Source organism: Tenrec ecaudatus, chromosome 3, assembly GCF_050624435.1.
Source record: "Tenrec ecaudatus isolate mTenEca1 chromosome 3, mTenEca1.hap1, whole genome shotgun sequence".
Taxonomy (NCBI): domain Eukaryota; kingdom Metazoa; phylum Chordata; class Mammalia; order Afrosoricida; family Tenrecidae; genus Tenrec; species Tenrec ecaudatus.
In genome coordinates this window covers 43,550,227-43,576,697 of record NC_134532.1, presented here as the reverse complement: position 1 = coordinate 43,576,697, position 26,471 = coordinate 43,550,227, and the positions used below count along the sequence as shown (strand labels likewise).

The 26,471-nt window shown below is 42.1% G+C and overlaps 1 pseudogene; it reads left to right on the top strand.

The window, feature by feature from the left end:
• The first annotated feature begins 4,757 nt into the window (after positions 1-4,757).
• LOC142443379 (eukaryotic translation initiation factor 1 pseudogene) lies at positions 4,758-5,114 on the top strand (annotated as a pseudogene).
• Positions 5,115-26,471: the final 21,357 nt, after the last annotated feature.

Below are 26,471 nucleotides of genomic sequence, written 5' to 3'. Positions count from 1 at the left end.
GGACAAGGACAGACAGGAGCTGTTAATTAATAAAATGAATGAACTCAGAGAAGAAAGTCTGCAATTGGATGAATGGAGAGAGGTGACTTGATGGAGGATTGGGCTACTGGTGATAAGTTCATGTAGTATGTTGTCTGGAAATATATATATATATACACACATACACATACAAAGATAATAAAGTGAGATCCTTTGCACAGCAGGGACTGTTGTCCCGAGGAAGAAGGGAATACAGGAGGGGTATTCAAAGCACGGGATAAACTTTTTGATGAAGCCGATGATTTGAACAGAATCATCCTAGATGTAGTAATTACCAATTATATGGGAAATTTGGGGCGATTCAAGGGGAAAACGAAACAGAAGCTAAGTTCAAAATCATCCTATCATCGCAGGGAGATTGGGTGAGTGTTTTAGAAAACGTGAGGAGATGCACAGATTCCCTGAGGGATACTGAGGAGAAGAATCCCCAGACACAACAGGAAGCCAGTAGTGAAGCTTCATTTGGACCTACACCTGGGTCTGAGTCCTGTGCTCTGCAGATCCTGAGGGGTCCCTGCAGCCTAACCTCTTCCACTAGGGTACATTCTTGTCTGGGTTAACTCTGACTTTCCCTCACTGTGTGTGTGTTGGCCTGGGTAGACTAGAGAAACAAATCCATAGACACATGCATATTGTGTATAAGAGATATTTTTATATAAAGGGCAGTTGTACATTAAGAAAGCATTTTACTCCAGTCAGGTCCAAGCCCATAAGTCCAGTATTAGCCCATATGTCCGATACCAATGTATAAAGTCCTCTTCAGACCCTTGTAATACATAAAATGATCCTGAATGCAAGATGACCACACGCCAGTGGGCAGAAACTCTTTGGATCCTTTGGCATTGTAAGCTTTTCAGTGGACACGGGTCTCTACATGGCTTCTCCAGCACCCAGGGCTGCATGGGGTAGGTCCATGTGGCTTCTACTCAGGGATGTCTCACAGGGAGTCTCCCTTGTCAGTAGGGTGTCTCCCAGGGATTAGAGAGAGTGTCTTCCACTTCCAAGATGGAATATGGGATTTCCCAGAATTCTCAGGAGAAGGCCATGCTCACACAGAGGCTTCATTGGCTATGACCCAATTGACAGACCACAACCCTTCCCTGTTTATCCTCTCAAGTCCCAAATTTACACCAGATTATGTAACTACCATACTGTGCATCTTTTGCACAGAAATACAAAGCTGTGTCCTTGAAGTTCTGGTCGACCATTTGAAGTTATAGTATGTCCTTATCATTGTCTTTGGAGATGGTGAATTGGCCCTTTGGAGAGTCCTACCAACACTATTAATGTATGAAACCCACTGCCGCCCCTTCTCCGTGGCTAGGCAGACCCAGTGTATATTATAAAACAGGCAATGAATGCAGAGACTGCAGGACAGAGTCCAGAGAAGCCTCAGGCTGCCTCAAGTCTCCCTCAGATGCCGTAGCTCCACCTCACACTGGACACCTGCAAACACACAGACATCCTGATCATGAAAATCATAACAATTTACTGCCTCTCACTCATGCCCCCTCATACACAATTTCTCTCCATCAAAGCACCTTTTGAAATTCCAAAAAGGAAAATTGAGCTCAATAGAGATTCCATTGTGACTTGATTTGTTCAGTCTTGAATGGGGGTACCTTGGAATTCCAGAGGTGGAGCACCTGTCTAAGAGTTCAGAGTTGGGACTTGGATGGTTTTCCTCAGCAGGGGAGGGGTCTATTTGTATACCTTCTGCCTATATAGTCATAAGTTATGTTGAATGACTTCTGAGAGAGTCACTCCAAGAGTAGATAAGGATGTTCTAGACATGTTGGAAAGCCCTGCGTGTGGGGTTCATTATGCAGTGTGCTGCTAAACACAAGGTCAGTCATTCTAAATCGCCAATGGCTCTGCAGGGGAAAGAATGCTCTCCACACCCATGAAGGTTTACAGACACAGAAGCCTACAAGGGCAGTCCTATTCTATACGGTTGTTATGAGAAAGGATCAACTTAATGGAAATGTCAACCTACAGTTACAGACACTGCCTTGAAATGTGCACCCCTCCAAATGTGGTGTTTATTATATACTTTTCTTGATGCAGTTAAATATTCCCCGTAGAAATATGTATTTAATCTGAAACAAGCTTCCCTTGTCTAATTCTGTTTTAGATTATTTTTTGGAAAAGAAAATTCACATGCTAAAAGGAAAACCCTCCCAAGTCCCTTCTGGACCTGCCCTTAATTGTCCCCTAGAGCTGGATATGACAGTGGCTCCTGATTCTCGCTCATTCTCTGCAGGTTTGTCCTGTCTTGAATCAAACTTGCTGTCTCCTCACAAGGCTTTTTGCACACCAAGAATTTTAAGGTACTGAGTTAAACCTAGAAGTTCTGTAGACGCTGAAGGTCTCTACATCTCCCAGAGAAACCAAGGCTGTTTGTGAATTTTGATAACACATCGGGACGTTTCCAGGGCATCTTCCAAAAACTAGAGGAAGTCTCCCATGCTCAGGGAGTTGATTGTGCTCTCCAAATCTAGGTATTACGCTTTATAATACCAATGCTTTCTCTTTTATGGGGGCTCTTATGGCTCTTATCACAATCCATGCATTCATCCATTGTCAAGCATATTTGTACATATGCTGCCATCATCATTTTCAAAGTGTTTGCTTTGTACTTGAGCTCTTGATATCAGCTCCTCATTTTCCCCTCCCTCTCCCACTCTCCCTCTTTCATGAACCTTGATAAATTATAAATGATTATTTTAATATTTTGCATTGCCCGCTGTCTCACTTCACCCACTTTCTGTTTGTCCCACTGGGAGGGAGTTATATGTCAATCCTTGTGATTGATTTCCCCTTTCTAGTCCCACTTTCCCATTACCTTCTTTGTATCCCTATTCTCATTATTGGCCCTGAGGGGTCCTGGATTCCCTGTGTTCCGAGATCTTATCTGTATCAGTGTACATGTTCTGGTCTACTCAGATTAGTATGCTAGAATGGAGGTCATGATAGTGGGGGTAGAAGCATTAAAGAACTAGAGGAAAGGTGTTTGTTTCATCAGTGCTGTAGTGCACCCTGACTGGCTCTTCTCTTTCTTGTGACCTTTCTGTAAGGGGATGTCCAATTGTCTATAGATGGGCTTTGGGTCTCCACTGCACACTCTTCTTCATTCACAAAGATATGATATTTTTTCTTGTTCTGGGTCTTTGATGCCTGCTGATACATGATCACATGTACACCTCATGATCACACAGGCTGGTCTGCTTCTTCCATGTGGGCTTTTTTGCTTCTCAGCTAGATGTCTGTTTATCTTCAAGCCTTTAAGACCCCAGACACTATATCTTTTGATAGCCATGCACCATCAGCTTTCTTCACCACATTTGCTTCTACACCGAATTTGTCTCCCACCATCGTGTTGGGAATGTGAGCATCACAGAATGCTGGGCTTTAGAACAAAGTATTCTTGCATTTGGGGAGTATTGAGTTGAGGCCCACTTTGCATCTTCAACCTTACTACCTAACATATAAATATAAGTGCACACATCTATTTCCCTACCATTATATATAATTATATTTACATAGGTACATGCCTATATTTAGACCTCTATAAATGCCCTTTGCCTCCTAGTTTGTTTCTCTATTTCTTTTTACTTTCCTCTTGCCCCACTACCATGTTTGGCCTTCATTTGGGTTTCAGTAATTCCTCACTCTTATTTTGCCTTTGATTAATCCCCACTATGCATCCTATGCCTTTTCTTCATCGATTTTAGTTCATTTGTTCTTAACTTGTCCTTGGGTTGCTTGACCCCCCCCCCTCCCTTCTTTTCTCCCATCTCTCCTTCTCCCATGTCCCCCTCCCCACCCCACCCCAGGAACCACTGGTCCTATTTTTTCCTTCTCTTGATTGTTTATCCCGTCTTTTATCTAGATGGATAAGCAGAGACAGTAATAAGCACAAAAACAAGGCAAATCCAAAGAAAACAACAAAGGAAGACAAAACCAACGAAACAAACAGCAATAACAACAAAAAGTTAGTCAATGACAAAACAAGAAAAGCCTATGAATCATTCCAGGTCTATTTTTAGACTTTCAGGAATGTTTTCCAGTCGAGTCTGAAGGGGTGGTATGCCACACTCTGTTCCCAAAGTCTAATTTTTGTATTCCCCAGGGTTTTTATTGCTTTGCTTCCCTTGCTGTTGCATGCCCTTATTTTTGCCCCAATGTGATGGGGTCAGATCAGACACAAGTCCCACACTGAGTCTCCAGTGTTGTCCCCATAGTGATACGGTTCAGTTAGGGACATCATGTCTTGTGTTGGGACCGGCCCTATGATCCTCTCTGTGCATTGTCTGCTGTGAGCAGCAATATTGTCCTGGGGGATTAGTAGGTCAGAATGTGTTCTTCTCACTCTCCTACCCTCTTTGTTTCTCCTGTGTGCTCTAATCAGACATGCTCCTTTCCCCAAGCTTCAGATTCAGTGCTGTCCTCTGAAGTGCCTTCTGTGGGTGGGGGTCGGGAGAAGGGAAAGGGGAGAGTCCACATAGTTGGGATTGGGGCCAGCCCCACTATATGATTTGTAATGACTATGAGATACTTTGATGCTTTATTAAGAATCTCAAATTGTCGGCCCCAGTCACTGAGCCGCCGCCGAGGACTCAGCAGCCTCCCCCTGGAGCCCCCTCGCTTCCCGACGCTCCGCCCCCCTGCCCGCCTTCTCCAGCCGCCGCCTTCCGCAGGCCGTTTCCACCGAGGAAAAGGAATCATATCGTATGTCCGCTATCCAGAACCTCCACTCTTTTGACCCCTTTGCTGATGCAAGTAAGGGTGATGACCTGCTGCCTGCGGGGACAGAGGATTATATCCATATAAGAATTCAACAGCGCAACGGCAGGAAGACCCTGACCACTGTCCAAGGGATCGCTGATGACTACGACAAAAAGAAGCTAGTGAAGGCCTTTAAGAAGAAATTTGCCTGCAATGGTACTGTGATTGAGCATCCAGAATATGGAGAAGTGATTCAGCTCCAGGGTGACCAGCACAAGAACATATGCCAGTTCCTTGTAGAGATTGGACTGGCTAAGGACGACCAGCTGAAGGTTCACGGGTTTTAAGTGCTTGTGGCTCACAGAAGCTTAAGTGAGGATTTCCTTGCAATGAGTAGAAAAATTCCCTCTGTCCCTTGTCACAAGTTTAAAACCTCACAGCTTGTATGATGTAACCATTTGGGGTCCACTTTTAACTTGGACTAGTGTAACTCCTTCATGCTATAAACTGAAAAGAGCCAAAAAAAAAAAAAAGAATCTCAAAATGTCAGTTTCTCCATGTTTCAAAAATACAACTGTCAATTATTTCAGAAATGGTAAAATCAGGTTTGGTTTGGTTTTCTCTTCACAGGAGATACTTGGGCTGGAATTCACATAATACAGTTTCAGCCTACAGTAATTTGGAAAAAAGAATTAGGATGGACAGAAACTGATTGTGTTGAGTGAAGCACATGGAGGTCAGAATTTAACGACATAGTGAGACTATCGGTCCTTCTGAGATTGATTTCAACTTGTCACCGGTGTGATTTCTTTCTCCCCTGTCTTCTCAGGAAGAACATGGGCTTTTAATTTTTAGGATCTGCCCTCTAGGAAAATAAGAGGCATGCGACCTAGTTGCTGAAGTGTCCTTAAAGTGGTTCTCTACATGGGTGAATTGGGAAACTCCAAACGCAAGAGCAAACAAACACTTGGCATCCCCTGCACCTGCTCCAGTGGAAAAGACTGTCTCCCATGTACCCTGAGCTCCCTCTGCTGCCCAATTAGTGTTGTGATGCTTGAGATGTTTGACCATTAAGCCTTCATTGTGTCTCCTGGTATGTTTCCTACATTTTACATGTCAGTGTCCTCAGGTTTCATATTGTTAAAACACATGCAGCTGGTTGAGTTATAGTGGTTGCAATGCATCAATATGTGAAAACTTAGTTGTTGCTAAGACTCATCACAAGGCTTCTGTGCCACCTAACACAGGTTGTGTTTCCCAGAGCCTTTTAGATCTAGAAACTTGATATCTTCAGACCTGGAAGCTAGACATAGCACTTTGAGACATAGCTTTCCCAACTCATGACTGGTCTGTAGCAGCTCTACCTGCACGATCACACCTAGAAATAAGGGGGAAATATAATTTAAAACCATTCTAAGATGAAAAGCACTGCTTTTGACATGAAGGTGCTTACAGGGTAGGACATTCATGTCACCAAGAAGAATCCAGAAGGTTGTCACCTCCACAGACATCTATGATCAATATGGTAAGGATGAAGGCCTAAGAAGCCTGACTTTCATGTGTGACTTGGCGCTCTGTTACCATATTTTACTATAGGTGATTCACATGTGCTGTGCTTATGGAAGCAGAAGGAGGATGGCTCTGAGTAGGAGCAGTAATGGCCTCTAGAGGGGATTTTCCTGACCCCTGTTATGCAAGGTCAATCTCTACCCTTCATCATTTGCACTGACTGTGGACAAACAAGTCCTTCCTGAAAACCATGTGTAGATTTGTAGAAATGCAGGCAGTTGGCCTGAGGTGTGAGCCATAATGAAGGGAATTCCTGGGGATACTATTGTCCTAGGAATGTTCCACTTTCTCTCTGGGCAGCCCAGTTCTACCCTTAGGACAGGGTAGCCCATGAGATATGCAGGCTGTTGAGTTAAAGTGGAAGGTAAAATGTTGAACATTTTTGAGTGTCCACTTCCATTAAAAACAAAGCAAAACACTTTATTGGCACTTTTCCACTTATCATATAATTCAATACTTCAACCATATCAAGAAGAGTTGTATAATCTTTACCACAGTCAATATAGAACAATTTCTCCCCCTCCATAATCATTATTCTTGTAATATATTTCACATACTTGCAAAATTGTATACAACAAAACTTTCACCAGTTCAACAACTTCTACATGTGTAATTCAGTGCCATTGAGTATTCTTTTCATGCTTTACAACCATTACTATCCCCCTTCATATTGTTCTACCGTCATTAACGTTAATTCACTGCCCCCTAGGCAAAAACTCTTCCCCTTCACACATGCTAACCATAGATCAAGCTTTGCTTGCTTTCCTTCTTTTCTTTCGTTAGTAATGTTTCTGATATAACATTCATATTTCCATACTTAAAACGCTTCTAAAAAAGAATTGTAAGCCCATCATCAAAATAAGCTTAATGCTCCCTCCTGTCTCACAGATCCACTGATTGCTCCCCAATTCCCCTCCCCCTTCCTTATAAACCATTGCATCAGTTATTGTCTCTATGTATCCACTTCTTCTTTACTTCCAAACAGGGAGACAGTAACAAAAACAATTAAAAACAAAGATAAAATGAAACATAAAGAAAAGTAATAACATAAAGATAAAAATAAGTAAGGTAGGAAACAAATAGAAAAGGTTCCTACTTCTCTTTTCCTGCCTTCCTCTTCATCTGCCTCCATGGTTGTTGTGGTAGATGCATAATCTGCTGTCAATTTGAGAGTTAATAGTGAAGGGGTGGAGTTTAGTCTGTCAATCCGGGTGCATTTTGATGACATCATTTGGAGGCGCTGAGGAGATAAATAGCTCTCCGGAGGCAGGACACAGGTTCACGCCCTGTGAGACATTCCTGAGAACAAGACACATGGAGCTACACTAGAGCCCTGGAGCTGAAAGAGCCACGTGGAGACCCCTGACAGGGTTGAGATGTTTCCACCTCCACTGGATCCAAAAGACTTTCCACCCTCTGGCATGTGGTCTTCCTGCAGTTGGCATGATTGCATATGTTGCGTGAGTATGAAGAGAAATTTATAGTCTAGCATCGGATATGTGGGCTAATAACAGACTTAGGGAGTTGAACTGGACTGGGCTGGTATGCTTTCTTAATGCACAATTGCTCTTTGATATAAAGTTCTATCTTATATACATTTATGTCTATGAATTTGTTTTTCTAGTCCTCCCAGACCAGTACAGTTGTAGGGTTTCACATGTTCACTTTCCAGGCACTCGGTAGAGGTACCCATGGTTTATGACAAGGTGTAGCTAGATCTATCCTCTAGTTGATCATATTCTGTGTACATGATCTTTACATGGCTCTGCTCAATACTTACCTTCATTGGAAAATCAATGAAGATAAGGGTATTACAGCAAAGTGTGGTGAAAAAAGCAGATGGTGCCAGGCTATCAATTATCTGGGGTCTTAAAGAATTGTCTTCAAACAAGCAGCCATCTAAGTGAGGTTTCAAGTAAGTCCAAAATGAAGAAGCACACCAGCATGTGTGATCCAAAAATAGTGACAATTAAATTCAAATATGATGAAGGAAAAAGATTCAGAGCTCAAATTATGAACATCCAATTTGTTGAAGTGTAGGTGAACAGTGAGAACTCAAAAAAATCTAGCTGAAGGATATCTAGGCATAGCAAACCTCTGGCAGATCCCTTTGAAAAGCTTTACTATCAGAGATGATTGTTACCTTCATCATGGTGGATTGGACCATGGCATAACATGATAATTGGTCAGTTGACCCACCTCTTTATCCAACCAGAATTTGTCCTAAGGTAAAGTATTTCTCACTTGTTCCATGACGAATTTTTTTTGCTGAACTTTAAAATATTGATGGTAGTCTTTCCTTTCTTTAAAACTCTTTATTTTAATTTTTATCTTAATATTATTATTTTCTTCTTGCTGTTTTATTTATTTATTTGTTGTTGTTTTTGGGTTTCCAAATTTGTAAAGCACAGACAGTGCAGATCCATAGAGACAATAACTGATACAATGGTCTGTTGGGCCCTTGGGGAGCAGAGGAGTAGGAAGGGTGAGGACATTTTGGGAGCAAACAATGACTGTGGGAGGGGGAGGCAATATAATAATTCATTATGATATATATGCACATATATATTTTAAAACACTTAAAATATTTAGCTATGAGAGTGTATGATATGTGAATATTATATTTTTTAAAAAGAAAGATTAACCAGTAGTTGCCATGGGTGAAGGAGATAGGGTTGTTGATTAGGGGATGTTCATTTTATATTAGTGGTGGCGGGATAATTTTGAAAAGGATATCAATAATGGTTGTAAACATGAAGAGTATAATCAAAGACACTCAATTGTACATATATTAGTGGTTGAATTGGAGAATGTTTTGCTGTGTACATTTTGCCAAAATAAAAATGATATGAACAGCAAAGAAGAAAATTTTAATCGATATTGATAATGATTGTATGCCCCCCACTTTTTAAAAAAAGAAACATCTTTATTAATACAGTATTTGATTGTCTTCTCTCTGTCAAAGCATGAGCCAGTTATTTTCCCCAGGCTGCCTGGGGAGGTACAGGGAAAGGAACATATTGGGTAGACAGATGTGGGACAGAGAAATGTGGGGGTTGGTGACAGCTCCTTCACATTGTCAAAAGGCACGAGGAAGGGCACCATCAGGCAGAAAAGCCTGAGGGCCTTCGAGAAGGCAAAGCTCAGGACCGCGTAGAAGAGTGGCTGCTTCAGAGAAGGGTTCCTGACATAACCCAGGATGAGGCTCCCAAACCCAGTCCCAATGCCGGCTCCAGAGATACCACTCTAACTGTTCCAGTCCTGGTCCCAATGAGCTTGGCTGCTGTGTCAATGTCCCTTAAGATTGTGCTGGTTGGGAAGCTGTGACTAGGAATCAGTAAGGAGGGAATGTGGGGCTGACAAGCTGCTGAAGCGCCCCTCTGTCAGTGTCTGTGCTGTTTCTGAGCCACAGACATGGGTCACCTCATCAGCTGGGAGGCGCTCCTGACCAGGGGAGGGGTAGAGAAGAATTTGGCGCTGGCGAAAATTTTTAGGGGATGAGGAGTAGTGGCAGGCTAGCTGATCCTATTGCAGAGAAGTCTGATGTGTATGCCTCTTCTTGATACGATTGAATTGAATCATATGTGCTTGAAATCCCAATAAGTGTTTTTAGAAAAGAAACTGACCATCATCTGTTACATACACAGACCCTCAGTGTAGGGCTTTGGTTAACAGGCTCATGGCCCAGTGCCTGTCTTTGTGAAGAACATTCTATTAGCACACAGCTATGTCCTTCTCTACTGCCTGCTGCTGTTTTCACAATTAGTAAGGTTGAATAATTGTCTCCAAGACTATATGACCAATAGAATCACAAATCATGGTTTTCAGAGGTCTTTTTCAAAAAAATAAATTTGCTGACCCCTGAACTAGGGGAAGAGTGGAAGAAAAGCAGCAAGGCGTCATGATATACAGTATTCTAAACTATGATGATTGTTCGACAGAATATAACATTTTTTTTAAATCACTGATAAATAGGTTAGAACTACCAACCCTAGTAGGACAGTGGTGACTTGCTTAGCTGTTAAATGAAAATTCAAACATTCAGACCCACCAACTGCTCTGTGGGAGAAATTGTGGTAGAATAATCTCATAAGGAAATACAGGCTTGGAAATCTTATAGGAGCAGTTCTAGTCTGCCCTCTAGGATTACTATGAGTTGGAACTGATCAATGTCAACAGAATTTTAGATTGGGTGAAAAGCAACTTTTTACACTATATTGTACTTGAATCAATGACACCAAGTTTCAAACCACCAACTTTACAGCCATTAGTTGAGTCCTTAACAGTTAACACTACCCAGGCACTCCACTGAGTCTGCCTGAAAGATATCTTGACTGGCAGTTACATGATCTCTTGTCAACTTGCGAGGGGTGGAGTCTAGCCTGTCAATCAGGTCGCACCTTAATGACCTCATTTGGAGGTGCGAAGGAGATAAATAGCTCACTTAAGGCTAGGTACACTCTCCCTGTGAGGCATTGCTGTTGACAAGCCACATGGAGTTATGCTAATGGCAGCCAGAACTTTGGAGCTGGAGGAGCCACGTGGAGATCCACTCCAGCACTAAGATGCTTCTAATGCCACTGGATCCACAAGACTTTCCACCCACTAGCCTGTGATCTTCTTGCACTCAGCGTTGTATCATGTGTTGCATGAGTCTGAAGAGGAATTTACAGAATGGTATCAGACATATGGGCTAATATTGGACTTACAGGGTTGATCTGGACTGGACTGGTATGTTTCCTCACTGTACCAGTGCTTTTTATGTAAAGCTTTTTCCTATACACGTAGGAGTGTCTATGAATTTGTTTTTCCAGTCCACCAGGACTAACACACTGACCTTCTCAAAATACATGCTGATCACCCCTGGAAAATTTCTACTCCCTATGGAACAAGCTCATTTTTGTTAGCTGTTTTTCTCTATATCAGAATGTTTTCTTACAATACAACTGTGAATTCACAGATATTAAGTCTAGGCACTGAATCATAAAAAAACCCCATAAATTCTTAGCGGGAAACTGAGATGAAGAACCCCTGATTCACAATAGAAACCCTGACTAGAAATTCCCTCTCCAGATGCTCATGAGCCAGAATCTTTCATTCATTTCATGCCCTTACAGAGCCCTGCAACACTGCTCCCTCCCTGCATAGGATGTTTGTACCTGTACTCACTTTGACTTCTCTCCGTGTGTCTTCCCCACCATTATATATGGACATGTGATTGACTTTTAGACTGTCCTTTCACTGACACGCGGTGTGTTCTTGGTAATTTCCCTGGAGATGGTAAACCAGCTTTCATGGAATCTGTATACCATGGGATATCAACAGTATTAATGAGACCCACTGCAGGCTGGAACATGGCTGATACAGGTCATGGAAGAGCTACTAAAAGTGAATCCAGAGTTTGCACAGTAGAATCTCAAAGATGTCTTATGCTCCCTCAAGTCTCCTTCAGACTCAACCAGTTGCACATAACAGTTGACATTTGCAAACACTGTATATGCCAGGCATGAAAACCATCACACATGTCAAATGCTTACCACTCATCCCCACTTACACACACTTGCTCTCAATAAAATTACTTATTAAAATAGCTGCCTGAAAAACCCAGCTTAGTACAGACTACAGACTCCATGATGATTCTGTGTTCATACAAATTGCAAAATGGGGGCACTTGGAGATTATAGCACTGAGGATCTTCTCCAAGAACTATATTGTTGGGATTGGGGTGCTTTTTATCAGCAGAAGGAGGGCCTCTATTTGAAAATGCTGCTCCTGGAGACAATGAACCAGGTGCACAGATAAAGTAGTCGCAAAAACCTCACATTTCAATCCCTGAGCGTTTTACCTCTGAGAGTTGCCGCCAAGAAGAGGAAGAAACTGACATATTGGCAGTGAGGCCTATTATCCCAGGTATATTAATCAGAGTGTGTAAGACATAAATTTGAATAAATAGATCATGAGACTATATGCAATGGACTATGTGGAGATTTGCATCCGAGTGGTAACTTTGTAATAAAGTTTAAAAGGAGTGAATCTGGGATGAGAACGTTGGCTTGTCCCTCAGGGAACACATTCCCTTCCATGGTTTTTCCATTCTCCAAGACCAAGGTCCTGTTCTTTCAGGACACAGAAAGCAATGAAGAAGATGGTTGAGGAAGTAGACATGAGAAGATTGAGGATGACTTTAAGAATAGAGGCAGTGACCCTCTACTCTCAGGGACTTACATCTTTCTAAGACACTCAGCAAAACCAAGAATACTTAAATTGTCAGATACACATTTCCTTTTCTGCAATAGATTACGGAAAATTATTAGATATTTAAAAGTTTGAAGGCCAGGTGATACTAGCAATCTCAGTGAATTCAGCCAAAAGTGGCTCCCATTCAATGTGTGCTGTAAATAGGAATGGATTTTGTGAGTCACTAAGAAGGAAGAGATTTTCTTTTTTTTCTTCTTTTTTTTAACATTTTATTAGGGACTCATACAACTCTTATCACAATCCATACATATACATCAATTGTATAAAGCACCTCTGTACATTCTTTGCCCTAATAATTTTCAAAGCATTTGCTCTCCACTTAAGTCCTTTTCATCAAGTCCTTTTTCCCCTCCCTCCCTGGTCCCCTCTCCCTCATGAGCCCTTGATAATTTAAAAATTATTAATTTGTCATATCTTGCCCTATTCGGAGTCTCCCTTCACCCACTTTTCTGTTGTCCATCCCCCAGGAAGAAGGTCACATGTAGATCCTTGTAATTGGTTCCCCCTTTCCAACCCACTCACCTTCTACCCTCCCAGTATCACCCCTCACACCCCTGGCCCTGAAGGTACGATCCACCCTGGATTCCCTATGCCTCCAGCTCCTGTCTGCACCAGTGTACAACCTCTGCTCTATCCAGACTTGCAAGGTAAAATTCGGATCATGGTAGTGGGTGGGGGGAGGGAGAGGAAGCATTTAGGAACTGAAGGAAAGCTGTATTCTTCATCGGTACTACATTGCACCCTGACTGACTGATCTCCTCCTCTAGACCCCTCTGTGAGGGGATCTCCATTGGCCGACAAATGGGCTTTGGGTCTCCACTCTGTACTTCCCCCTTCATTCACTGTGGTGATTTTTTTTTATGATGCCTTATACCTGATCCCTTCGACACCTCGTGATCGCACAGGCTGGTGTGCTTCTTCCATGTGGGCTTTGTTGCTTCTGAGCTAGATGGCCGCTTGTTCATCTTCAAGCCTTTAAGACCACAGACACCATCTCTTTTGCTAGCCAGGGACCATCAGCTTTCTTCGCCACATTTGCTTATGCGCCTGTTTTTGAACGAAGATATTTTCATTTACAACTACACTCCTACATCTACTCCAGAGTCATTGTAGTGTGGAAAGAGTACTTGCAACACTAAAACAGTTACCTTTGACACAGGAAGACATGTATTATCCAGTCATCATTAATAAAGTTATTCACACCTAACCTTGCATTTTATACAGGATCTTATCCCAAACTATCTGAAATTCCTCACCTAAGGTTGTTTATCAATGGATACTGGTAATGTCTATGGGTATTGCTACACTTATAATTGAATTATTAATTTTTATTGTGGTATTGCAGAATTCTCTAGTTCTCTTATTGAATGTTTCGATTAAAAAATTTTTCTTATTCTAAGTAAGACTGGCCATTTATTTTGTCTTCTATTGTGTGTATTTACTCTAATATGTGTTATAATATGTGTATAACCTCAGACTAGGCCCCTAAGTTTGTACCTATTGATGATTTTTATAGCTCTGGATTTATGTTAAGGTTTTTAAAAAATAATTTTACTGGGACTCTTACATCTCTTATAACAATCCATACATAAATTACGTCAAGCATATTTGTACATATGTCTCCATCATCCTTTCAAAACATTTTTCTTTCTATTTGAACTCTTGGTATCAGCTCCTCATTTTATTCCTCCCTGCCCCATCCTCCCACTCTCAGAACTCTTGATAAGTGATTGTTATTATTTTCATATCTTACACTATCCACAGCTTTCTTTTTTTTGTTGTTTTAAACGTTTTATTAGGGGCTCATACAACTCTTATCATAGTCCATACATATACATACATCAATTGTATAAAGCACATCTGTACATTCTTTGCCCTAATCATTTTATTTTCTTTCTTTCTTTTTTTACATTTTATTAGGGACTCATACAACTCTTATCACAATCCATACATATACATAGATCAATTGTATAAAGCACATCCATACATTCCCCGCCCCAATCATTCTCAAAGCATTTGCTCTCCACTTAAGCCCTTTGCATCAGGTCCTCTTTTTTTTCCCCTCCCTCCCTGCTCCCGCCTCCCTCAGGAGCCCCTGATAATTTATAGATTATTATTTTGTGATATCTTGCCGTATCTGGCGTCTCCCTTCACCTCCTTTTCTGTTGCCCGTCCCCCAGGGAGGAGGTCACATGTAGATCCTTGTAATCGGTTCCCCCTTTCCAACCCACTCACCCTCTACTCTCCCAGTATCACCCCTCACAGCCCTGGTCCTTAAGGTATCATCCTCCCTGGATTCCCTGTGCCTCCAGCTCCTATATGCACCCGTGTACAACCTCTGCTCTATCCAGACTTGCAAGGTAGAATTGGGATCATGGTAGTTGGGGGGAGGAAGCATTTAAGAACTGGGGGAAAGCTGTATTCTTCATTCTGTATTCTTCATTGATGCTATATCGCACCCTGACTGACCCACCTCCCCTTGACCCCTCTGTGAGTGGACCACCAGTGGCCGACATAAGGGCTTTGGGTCTCCACTCTGCACTTTTCCCTTCATTCACTATGGTAAGATTTTTTCTTTTTATGATGCCTTGTACCTGGTCCCTTTGGCACCTTGTGATCGCACTGGCTGGTGTGCTTCTTCCATGTGGGCTTTGTTGCTTCTGAGCTAGATGGCCGCTTGTTTATCTTCAAGTCTTTAAAACCCCAGACACTATCTCTTTTGATAGCCTGGCACCATAAGCTTTCTTCGCCACATTTGCTTATGCACCCATTTGTCTTCAGCGATCCTGTCATGGAGGTGTGCAGCCAATGATATGATGATTTTTTGTTCTTTGATGCCTGATAACTGATCCCTTTGGAATCACTCGCTCACACAGGCTGGTATGTTCTTCCACGTGGGCTTTGTTGCTTCTGAGCTAGATGGCCGCTTGTTTACTTCAAGCCTTTAAGACCCCAGTTACTATCTCTTTTGATAGCTGGGCACCATCAGCTTTCTTCACCACATTTACTTGTTCGCCCACTTTGGCTTCAGCAGTTGGGTCAGGAGAGTGAGCATCATAGAGTACCAATGTAATAAACGAAAGTATTCATACATTGAGGGAGTGCTTGAGTAGAGGCCCAAGGTCCTTCTGCCACCTTAATATTAAACCTATAAATGTAGACAATTAGATCTATTTCCCCATCGTCATATATATGTTTGCATGTACATGTCTTTGTCTAGACCTCCATAAATGCCCCTTGACTCCAAGCTCCTTCCTCAATCTCCCTTGACTTTCCTCCTCCCCACCACCATGCTCCGTCCCCACCTGGGCTACAGCTATACCTCTTCTCTGCGCAACCTTACCCTTGATCGTTCCCCATCAGGCCTGCCACTCCCCCCTCACTACCATTTTGGGTCCCATGTTGTTCCCTTGTCCCTGTGTTTATTAACACCACTTCCTTACCCTCATCTCCCTCCCCCACCTGGAACTGTCTGTCCCCCCGGAACTGTCTGTCCTATTGTTTTTCCTCCAGATAGTTCATCCAGCCTGTCCTATTCAGACAGACCTGTGGAGACACTAACATGCACGAAAACAAGACAGAGGAAAACAAAGCAACAGTATACAACCAGACAATAAAACAACAAAAACCAAACACTGACAAAGAACAAAACAAAACACTTCACAAAAGAAACGCTTGTAGTTCGTTCAAGGATCGTTTGCTGGCCCTTAGGAGCGTTTTCCAGTCCAGTCTGTTGGGGCACCACGCCCTGGCCCCAAAGTCCACTTTCAGGATTCCCTGGAGACCTTGCCACTCCATTCCCTTGCTGTTCCACTGCATTCCCCCAGTGCTTTGCCTCGGTGTGGTGGGATCAGGTTAGGTGCAATTTCCACACTGTGTCTCCGGTGCTGTCCCCTGTATCGCCCTTAGTAACTGAGAGGCATCATGTCTCATAGTAGGGCCAGCCATGTTGTTCTCTCTGTGGACTGGCTGCTCTACTCAGGAACATCATCTTCACGACCTGGTGGGCCAGGCTGTGTTCCACTCTCTTCTTCTGCCCCTTCATCTGCTCCCGTGTGCTCTGATCAGATATGTCCATCTCCCGGAGCTGCAGAATCAATGTCATCCTTTGAAACAAATTCTTTTCGGGGAAGGGCAGGAATCCACTTAATTTTTGGTGCTGGGGCCAGCCTCCCAGACCTCTCCACTGGTTCCCTACTCCACGCCAGGATATTGCATTCACACCTTGCGGCACTGGGTTGAAGTCTGGTCCCACTTTCCCTGTGGAGATATAAACAATACCCTCCCCTTGGGTGGATTAGCGCCCCATGCCCCCACTTCCCTTTTCTTCCTTATATTCAACCTATTATTTTCCTTTCACCACCTCCTCCACTGTTGTCTACCATGTGCATCCCTAGTTTTGATCTGGTCTCTGCCATACTACACATTCTTCACCCCAGAAATGTTTGTATACAGTAGCTTTTTCCCCTATGCCACTTTTGCATTAAAAAAAATTTTTTTAATGCTTACCTCAGCGGGCTCATGTTGTACTTGTCCTTTTGTGCCTGACATACTTCGCTTAGCATGCCGCTATGTACCTCATACGTTCATCACTGCTTTTTAGTGATGCGTAGTACTCCATTGTATGTATATACCACAGTTTTTTAATCCAATCGTCAGTTGATGGAAATTTGGGTTGCTTCCAACTCCTTGCAATTGTGAACTGTGCCGCAATGAACATTGGAGCACAGATGTCTGGTCTTGGTTTGTTTCTTGCCTCTTCTGGGTATATGCCCAGTAGGGGGATTGCTGGGTCATATGGTAACTCTATTTCCATCTGTTTTAGGTATCGCCAGATTGATTTCCATAGTGGCTGTACGTACTTACAGTCCCACCAGCAGTGGATGAGAGTTCCTGTCTCCCCACAGCCCCTCCAACACTTGTTGCTTTCTGATTTTTTGAATTGGGCTACCTTTGAGGGTGTCAGGTGGTACCTCATTGTTGTTTTAATTTGCATTTCTCTTATGGCTAAAGATCGGGAACATTTTCTCATATGTTTGTTGGCCATTCGGATTTCTGCCCCTGTGAAACTTCTGTTTAAGTCCTTTGCCCACCTTTCAAGTGGGCTATTGGTTTTTTTCTTTTTGGAAGCTAGCAGAGTACTGTAGATTTTAGTAATAAGGCCTTTGTCTGATGTGTCATTGCTAAAGATGTTTTCCCAGTCTGTGGACTCTCTTATTACTCTCTTGGTGAATTCTTTAGATGTACACAAGTGTTTTATCTTCAGTATATCCCATTTGTCGATTTGTGCCTCCTCTGTGTTTGTGTCCTTCCCTGTTTCTGATAGCCTGTGTATTCCCTGCGCCAAACTTCTCAAGTTGGTCCCAATTCCCTCATTGATGGCCCCAATAGTTTGGGGTTTAACTTCAAGGTCTGTGATCCACCTTGAGTTTATTCTTGTGCATGGAGTGAGATAAGGGTCTTGCTTCATTTTTCTGCATGTTGATATCCATTTTTTCCAGCACCACTTGTTAAAGAGGGCATCTGCTTCCCATTTGATCTTTTTGGGGCCCTTGTCAAAGATCAGCTGTGTGTATGCTGATGCTTTTATTTCTGGGTTTTCAGTTCTTTTCCATTGGTCTGAGTATCTGTCATTGTACCAATACCATGCAGTTTTGAGAACTGTGGCTGTATAGTATGTGCCAAAGTCAGGTAAAGCAAGCCCTCCCACGGTGTCCTTCTTCTTGAGGAGTTCTCTGCTAATTCTGGGCTTCTTCCCTCTCCATATGAAGTTGGTAATCAGTTTTTCCATTTCTTTGAAGAAAGATGATGGTAATTGTATCAGGATAGCATTAAACTTATATAGTGCCTTTGGCAGAACTGACATCTTAACTATATTAAGTCTCCCAATCCAAGAGCACGGAATATTCTTCCATTTGTTGAGGTCGCTCTTGGTTTCTTGTAATAGTGTTCTATAGTTTTCCCTATATAGATCTTTTGTTTTTTCAGTCAAGTGTATCCCTAGATATTTCAGTTTGTGTTTGGCTATTGTGAAGGGTACCACCTTTTTGATCTCTTCTTCTGTGGTCTTATCTGATGTGTATAACAGTCCGATGGACTTCTGTTTGTTGATCTTGTATCCTGCCACTCTGCCAAACTCCTCTACTGCTTCCAGTACTCCCCTTGTGGAACTTTTGGGATTTTCCATATATAAAATCATATCATCTGCAAATAACGATAGTTTCACCTCTTCCTTCCCCAGACGAATACCTTTGATGTCACTTCTTTGCCTTATGCTGTTAGCTAAAACCTCCAGCACGATATTAAATAGGAGTGGAGACAAGGGGCATCCTTGTCTGGTTCCCTTTTTCAGTGGGATTGTGTTAGTCTTTTCTCCATTGACTACCACTTTGGCTGTTGGTTTTTCATATATAGCTTGTATTGTCTTGAGGAACTTTCCTTCCATTCCTATCTTCGCTAGTGTCTTAAACAGGAATTGGTGTTGGATGTTGTCGAATGCTTTTTCTGCATCTATTGATATTATCATGTGATTCTTATACTTTTTCATGTCAATGTGACGAATAATACTAATGGTCTTTAGTATGTTGAACCATCCCTGCATCCCTGGTATGAATCCCACTTGGTCATGGTGAATTATTTGTTTTATATACTTTTGTATTCTGTTGGCTAGTATTTTGTTAAGGATTTTTGAATCAATGTTCATTAGGGATATCGGTCTGTAGTTCTCGATTCTTGTGGGATCCTTGCCCGGTTTGGGTATCAGAGTTATACTAGCTTCATAGAAGGAGTTTGGGAGTTTGCCATCTTTTTCTATGTTCTGGAAAAGTTTGTGTAGGATTGGTATTAGTTCTTCCCTGAATGCTTGGTAGAATTCTCCAGTGTATCCATCTGGTCCAGGGGATTTTTTTGTTGGTAATCCCTTGATAACCTTTTCTATTTCTTCTATTGCAATGGGTCTGTTGAGATTTTTGATGTCCACCGAGGATAGTCTAGGGAGGGATTGTTTTTCCAGGAATTTGTCAATGTCTTCCAAATTGTTGAATTCATTGGAGTACAATCCTACATAGTATTGTGTAACTATCCTTTTGATTTCATTAGGGTCTGTTGTAATGACCCCTCTTTCATCCCTTATTCTTGGTATTGAGATTTGTTCCCTCCTTTCTTTGGTTAGGTTTGCCAATGGTCTATCGATCCTGTTTATCTTTTCAAAGAACCAACTTTTAGCGATATTAATTTTTTTCAAAGTTTTTTTATTTTCCCTCTCCTGAATCTCAGCCCTGATTTTTATAATTTCTTTTCTTTTGCTATTAGTAGGGTTGTCCTGCTGACTCAGCTCTAGTTTTTGTAAATTTTGTGTCAGCGTATCCGTCATGAGTCTCTCTTCCTTTCTCAGGTGTGCTTGTATTGCTATGAACCTTCCTCTGATGACTGCCTTTGCTGTGTCCCATAAGTTTTGGTACATCGTGTGCTCATTTTCGTTGGTTTCGAGAAATTTCCTGATTTCGTCTCGGATTTGCACCAGTATGCACTCCTTTTGCAGCAGAGAGTTATTCATCCTCCAATTATTTGCTCTTATTTTCTTTGTCTTCCTTTTGTTGATTTCCAGTCTTATGGCACAGTGGTCAGAGAGAGAGGTCTGTATTATTTCAATGTGCTTAAATTTATGTAGATTTGCCTTATGCCCCAGCATGTGGTCTATCTTTGAATATGTGCCATGGGGACTTGAAAAGAATGAAATATTTGGATGAAAAGCTCTGTAAATATCTATTAGGTCAAATTGTCTAATTGTGGAGATTAGCTCCCTAGTCTCCTTGTTGAGTTTCTTTCCCTGTGATCTATCTTTCTCAGTGAGTGGTGTGTTGAAATCGCCCACTATAATTGTTGAGTCTGTGATTTCTTAATCTTTTGGAGTGTTTGGTTGACGTATTGAGCTGGTCTCTCATTCGGGGAATATATGTTTACAATGCTTAGTGGTTCATTGTCTATGATTCCCTTGAGCATTATATAGTGTCCCTCCTTATCTCTTTTTATGGTTTGCACTTTGAGGTCAATTTTATCCGAGATAAGGATTGCAACCCCTGCTTTTTTTGTATTGCTGTTTGCTTGGTAGGTCCTTCTCCAGCCTTTGATTCTCAGCCTATTTTTGTCTGTAGCCTTGAGATGTGTCTCCTGTAGGCAGCAAATTGATGGGTTGTGTTTTCTAAGCCATTCTGCTAGTCTCAGTCTTTTAATGCCTGAGTTCAGGCCATTGATATTCAGGGTTATTATCTCCATGTGCGGATTCTGTGATGCCATTTTGTACCTTTTGTGTTGGGAGTTTTCCTACTTTCCTTTATCATTAGTATGTGCTTTGTGTGTATTTCATTGACTTCTTTCCATCCTTAAGCCATTGCTATCTTGGGGCCTGTTTTCTCTTTGTTGTGCTCTGGGTGAGGTTGTTCTATGCGTTGGTCTCTTATTTGTGCTTGGTGAGTGTTGTTCTTCTGCACATTCTGAGTCGGCGAGGATCTTTTGTAAGGCTGGGTTTGTTGTAATGTATTTTTTGAGTTTCTCCTTGTTTGGGAAGACTTTTACTTCTCCATCGATCTTAATCGATTATTTGGCTGGGTAGAGTATTCTTGGATTTGCGTTGTTTTCCTTCAACTTTTGGAATATGTTACTCCACTCTCTCCTTTTTTTTCATAGTTTCTGCTGATAGGTCACAACATATCCTTATGTGGTGACCTTTATATGTGATTGGTTTTTTACCCTAGCTGCTCTTATGATTTTCTCCTTTTCCTCAAAGTTGGATAGTTTCACTATTATGTGCCTTGGTGATTTCTTCTTGGGATCCCGTCGTGCTGGTGTTCTTTCAGCCTTCTGGATGGTTGCTTGGTTTTCATTCATTAAGCTGGGGAAGTTTTCCTCCAAGAATTCTCTCGCTACTGTTGCAGATGACTTCTTTGTTGTGTCTTCCACCGGTAGGCCAATAATTCTAATGTTGTTCTGCTTCATAGCATCAGACATAGCTCTTAGGTTTTTTTCGGCTTCTCTGATGCTCTTATTAGATTTTTGTTCACGTTTATTAAAGTCTGCTTGGCTGTCCTCCACGACACTGATGCGGTTCTCTGATTCCTCCAGTCGATTCTCAAGGAACATGATTTTGCTATTGTTTTTCATTATTTCCTCCTTAAGCTCCTGTATTTCCCTTTGGTGTATGGCTTTTATCTCCTCTATCGTTTCATCCTTTTTCTGTATTGTTTCCCTCATGTCCTGCATGGCTCCAAGCAGCATTCTGAGAGTTTCTTTGTATGGCTTCTCAATGTCTGCTTCTTCTATGTGTGTTGCTATGTTCAGCACATCATCTGCCTTTGTCTTTTGTTTCTCCTGTTTTTTCGTTGAGGTAGTTGGGGTTGATGGCTGTTTACATTGAATTGTTTTTGAGGGACCAGGTGCCATTTTCTAGTCTCTCTTTGGAAGACTTATAGGAATGCTTCTTCGAACTGCCTACAGCTGATTTTGCTAGGTTATTAACCTACCACTTTATCTTCCTGTGGCTTCCCTATCAGGGGAGTGCCCCAGATGGCAGGTAGGCTGCCTGCCCCAGTGTTGCAGAGGCTGGGCTGAAGTTCCTGCTATTGGTTTGAATATTGATAATTGTTGTCTGAGCTGCCTCATGTCCCCAGGTACACAGTCAGGAACTCCCTGGTGAGGAGTCAGAGGATTATCCCCTGGAGAGCAAGCAGGCCTTTCCCTAGCCTTGGACTATCTGTGCAGGGTGGAGCTCACCTAGCTGGGTTTGGCCCAGGTGCAAATGCCCTAGGGCAGTGGGGGTGGACCTTAAGTTTGCAATGCAGTGTGAGAGAGCAATTCAGGAACAAGAGGGGGATAAAAATTAAACAGTGAGATGGGACTGTGCAGGGGTGCTGGGAAGCGAGGGAAGGAAAAGCAACTATGCAGCTGAGTCCCACTCCCTGCCTGTGGACCTGCAAGGGCCCACTCCCTGCCCCAAGCCCCAGAGGCAGTCCGTAGCTGAGCACCAAGAAGAGTCGCAAGAAAGCTGCTGAGCAGCCCCCAGAGAAGCAGGGGAGGGGGAAAGAGAGCAGAGATGTTAACTGATGCCGCAGTGTAGCTGAAGCTTGATCCCTGCCTATGGAGCTGTGGGGGTTTGCGTTCAGTCCCTGCTCAGCACACGCAGCGTGGCAAGCTGTGGCTGTGCCCCGAAAAATCCCCCGCGCAGCCCTCCAAGGCTGTGAGGGAATATAGAGCAGAGAAGCAAACAGAAGCAACAATGCAGCTGAACACCAATCCCTGCTGGTGGAGCCTCAAGGGCCCTGTCCCTGCCCTGAGGCAGGCAGGGGGAAACTGTGGCTGCACCGAGGCCAAGCCCTGCTGCAGGCTCCAAATGGTCCTGGCTTGGGCAGACACAGAGGCAAGGCTAGGGTGGAGGCCCAGCCGGCTTCCACTGAGGTAAGCTAAAAGCCCCCAACCCCTCAAAACCCCGTGGATCTGAGCCCACTTATCTTTATGATGCGCCTTCTGCGATCCAGTGGCGTTGAATTTCCCTCTGAGCAACTCTCCTGGGCTGGATTCTGCAGAGTCCCTCTGGTATGTGTTACTCCGTCCCCATCTTCCCAGAAGTCTCCTCACAGCTTTCTTTAATCCATGTTTTTCTTGTTCATCATCCTGGGTGGGGGGTGTTGTACCTCCATCTTTGCGATATGTTTCTCATTTCTCCCCCAGCCCTTCCACCACCATCATGGTAGAGTTACTCCCATTATAGTACCTGAGGGGTTTATCTGTCCTGAATTCCATTTGTCGAGAACTCTTAGAGATCACTAGTATAGATCTCTGTGTCTAGCTGGTACATACTGTGGTCTAGCCAGATTTGTAACGTAGAACTGGGGTCAGGATAATGAGTGTGTGCATGTAAAGCATCAAAGAACTAGAGGAATGAACTGGGAGGGAAAGGACATTTATAGAGTTATAAATACAGGTGCATATATATATATAATTATATATAATGATATGGACATAGATCTATGTACATATATTTATATTATTAAGGTAGCAGATAGGTATTGGTTCTCTACTGAAGTATCCTCTCAACGAAATAGTACTTTGTTATAAAAACATGGCATTCTATGGTGCTCAACTTCCTGACATGATCGCTGAAGACAACATAAGTGCAAAAACAGTGTGATGAATAAAGCAGAGGATGCCCGGCTGTTGAAAGATAGAGCATCTGGAGTTTTAAAGGCTTAAAGATAAACAAGTGGCCATCTATCTCGGAAGCAGCAAAGCCCACATGGAAGAAGCACACCAGCCTGTGTGATCATGAATTGTCAACAGGATCAGGTATCAGGGATATTTAGACCAAAACCAACATTAATGAGAATGAGGGAGGTTGGAGTGGAGACTCAAAGCCCATCGTAGACAAGTGGACATCTCCTCACAGAAGGGTCACAATGAAGAAATGAACCATCCAGCGTACAGTATAGCACCTGTGAAACATACAATATTCTTCTGGTTCTTTAATGTTTTCTCCTACCCACTATGTGTAAATTGTTTTTGTTTGTTTGTTTGTTTTATCAATCTTGAGTTTGTTGTTGTTCGTGGGATGAGGTATGCGTCCTGTGTGATTCTTCTGCAGATGGAGATCAAATTTGTAATCACCATTTGTTGAATCGAGAAATTCTTTCCCATTCAGTATTTTTTTGGCTCTTTGTTGAAGGTTTTTGTATGTTTTCCAAAGTACCGTGCAGTTTTGACTGCTGTGGCTTTTTTTGAGGCTGGGTAGTTGGAGGTCTCTTACACTTCATTCTTCATTTTTTGCAGTTTATTGCTTATCCTGCATATCTTCCCTGTTCATATGAAGTTGATAATTACTTTTAACATTTCTGTATAGACTAAAGTTGCCACTTGGTCATTATTTTGTTGTAATTAGAGATTGTTTTCAGTGACACTTATATTTATATGATACTGATTCTTCTTATCCATGAACATGAGCTATTCTTCTACTTGTGTAGGTCTCTTTTGGTGTCTTGTTCTTAGGTGCCGTGAAATAGGTTTCTGACTTATAGCAACCCCATGCACAACACAAGGGAACACTATCTAGTCCTGCGCTACCCTCATAATTGTTCTATTGTTTGAGCCCATGCATGCAGCTACTGTGTCTCCATTGTGTTGAAGGTATTCCACCTTTCACTGATGTTGTGCTTCAGCAACTGTTCTCTGCTGACAACATTTCCTATATGTGTGAGATAAAGTCTTGTCATCCTTCACTCTAAGGAACATTCTGGCTGCACTATTCTACAGTTTTGTTTGTACATATATTTATTTCTCTGAATTGTTTTAATCCTGGGTATTTCATCTTTTGTGTGGCTATTGTAAATGATCGTTTTCTTTGTTGCTTTTTTCCAGCAGTCTCTTCATTGTTTTACAGTAATATTATTTATTATTTTTGTGTTAATCTTATATTTTGACATATTGTCACACAAATTGTCTCATCTTTGTTTATTTCTACATTGAATATTATGTCTGTGAATAATGAGAAATTTACTTTTTGTTTGCCCAATTGTATTGTTATGTAATATTTCTCAATAATATTTCCAGCACAAAGGTGAATAAGAGTGGTGATAGGGGACATATTTGCCTGAGTCTTGTTTGCAAGGAGAATGCTATTAGTTTTTCCACAATTGAACTCAATGTTTGACGTAAACCAATGGCACATAACAACGATGAAAATGTCCACGACCAAATGTATATATTAATATGATACATATATTGGCATATATATATGAACATAAATTTCTACAAGGTTACAGAAAACTTTATTAAATAAAAATGTTGTTTCTAGTTTTATCCTTATTCAAGGCCAATACATATGTGAACTCAGGGTCTCTGTCTTTTAATGTACTGTGACAAAACAGATTTTAAGGATTAAAGAGCAATGTGGTCAAATCCAGGACTAAGGTGAACCTGATCCAAGCAACCAGTACTGCATGGAAAATCTCATATGCGTGGGAAATCTGTACAATGATTAAAGTAGACTGATACAGAGTTCATCCTTATGATTAGGTGTTGGGGGAATATTGAGGATATCATTGACTACCAGGATAGTGATAAATTTCTGTGTTGGAAGAAGTACCATAAGAATAATCCTTAGAAATTTGAATGTTGACAGTCAGATCAGAAACTGCTCAAGATTATGGAGGGGCCAGTCCCTGGAGAATGATATTTTTCTTTCTTATTAGAGGATAAACGAGGTGGATTGAAACTGTAACAATGTGATAAGACATGCCAAGTATGATGAAGATTTAGGATCAGGCAGTGTTTTATTCTGATGTACAGAGAAACACTATAATTAGGAGCAAATTCAATGACACATAACTACTTGGTTTGGATTGAAGAAATGTGATTTCCTAACCAGTTAAATGTTACCAAAAAATTAGTGCTAGAAAAAGTATGACAAATGAAGGTTTAAATAATGAACTGAATCACTGTCCTGTGATAACTCTCTTTATCTGAGAATAATCAGGATTTACAAAAGACAAGCACTAATGTTCATGTCTAAGGTTGTTGCTGAGTGTGAACAGTGAAGAGTAAGATAAAAAGGAAAGCTTGGACTTCCTCTGCAGCTGCTCCCTGCAGGCTTCCTTTACTACATGCAAGCTGAGCACCAGCTGCAGGTCCACCCCATTCCTGCTGGGGAGGTTTGTGTCTGGGCTCCCTGTGACTTCCACACACTGTGTCCCTTGTACAGTAATACATGGCTGTGTCCTCTGCTTTCCGGTCTGTCATTTTTAGAGTGATTGTGTTTGTTGGGTTGTCCCTGGAAATTGTAACTGTTCTTCAACCTGATGGAGAGTACCACTGAGTACTCCCACTTGGATTAC